The sequence below is a fragment of the Aotus nancymaae genome, unplaced genomic scaffold (genome assembly GCF_030222135.1).
Source record: "Aotus nancymaae isolate 86718 unplaced genomic scaffold, 86718_ANA_hifiasm-v0.15.2.pri h1tg000029l, whole genome shotgun sequence".
Lineage (NCBI taxonomy): Eukaryota > Metazoa > Chordata > Mammalia > Primates > Aotidae > Aotus > Aotus nancymaae.
In genome coordinates, this window is record NW_026988442.1 from 72,381,550 (window position 1) to 72,383,069 (window position 1,520).

At 28.1% G+C, this 1,520-nt stretch overlaps 1 non-coding gene across 1 annotated transcript; it reads right to left on the bottom strand.

Moving 5' to 3' along the window:
* Positions 1 to 986: 986 nt before the first annotated feature.
* On the bottom strand, positions 987 to 1,118 carry LOC135277107 (small nucleolar RNA SNORA72). The gene has a single exon (XR_010344708.1). It is a non-coding gene; the product is annotated as a small nucleolar RNA SNORA72 (small nucleolar RNA).
* Between the last annotated feature and the right edge of the window lie 402 nt (positions 1,119 to 1,520).

The window sequence follows — 1,520 nt, forward strand, 5'->3', positions numbered from 1 at the left end:
TTTAAAAAATATGCCCAGGATCAAATCTTACTCTCTCACAGCCATAGATATAATTTCAGAGAAAGTGAAACAAGTGATGATATTGAGAGAGTAACAAATATTTGTTTTTTAATTTTATATTATAGATAAACTAAACATACCTGAATTCACTCTTTTGTGACCAAATGCTTTTCCATTGTTGTGCTGATAATACATGACTATATATATATATATCTCTACATACATATCTATATATCTATATATATATAGATATATATATATCTATATATATATAGATATATATATATCTACATACATATATATATATGCTACTTAATAAACATTGGTCAGTTTCACAATGGATGGATGGATAGATGAAGGAAAGGGTGGATGGTTGCATGATTCAATGAATAATAGTGGACATAAATATTTGCTTATATAACTAAGGCACAGGGGTCATCTAGGGAGTGGCTGACAAGGTGGTGACATCTATAGCATCCAGAGTATGTTAGTTCACAGTATTTCCAGTTTTATTCTTATTTTTCCAACCTTTTTCACATTGTCTCATAATAGCCAAGCTCATAAGACTGATGGAAAATTGCAAACTTAATAACTTACAAAAAGAAATATAACTGCTAGGTAGACAATATTCACAATTTTACATTGCAAGAAATTACTTGGAAAGTCAAAATATAAAGACAAGTTTGCTAATAAAACATAAATTAGTACAAAGGGTATTAAGGTAAATGATTATGTCAAACTATGTAATATCCAGTGAATACTTCAATATTAGTATTGCCAAATTTGCCTTCTGTTGAAAATGTATTTTCTAGAATAACCAATATTATTCTGAGCAATTCACTTAATTTTTAAATTAGTATCAAATTGTCTCTTATTCACATGTTGCCGAGACATCCATTAATTGCTATTTTATTTTTTATCTAAAGAATTGAATGTCATCACAAGAAACAGTTAAAAAATATGTTAACTTGTTTTTCTTTTATATGGTTTGTCACCAGCATTTATAAGACAAGACCTAGGGAACAGGCTACATCTGGGTACATATGCATGGTCTTAATATAGGAAATGTTTAGCCTGTTCTGACTATTATAAAATCAGAACATTGAGAATACTCACAGAAAATAAAACTTTTTGAATGTTAGAAAACAACCAAACATTTATTGATACAAGATAGGATACTAATGTCAGAAGAAATGCTTAATTCAATTGATGGGAGGAATATCAATAAAAATAATTATTTGATATCACCTAAATTAAGATACATCAATTTCAGTAGAAGTGCTTTGTGGACAAGAGTTTAAAACCAGGGAAAGTTCTAGATAATTTTTGTTCTTTGGACTAATAATAAAAATAATAACAATTAGGTTGAAGTGAAAAATTGTAAATGATATCTTTAAAACTGTTACTTAAATTGTTCTGACAGTATGGCAGCTTTTATGTTCTGAAAAACTATTCAATATTAAACACCTAGGAATGCTGAACAAATTTTGACAACTACATGTTTAAATGCATAGGAGAGA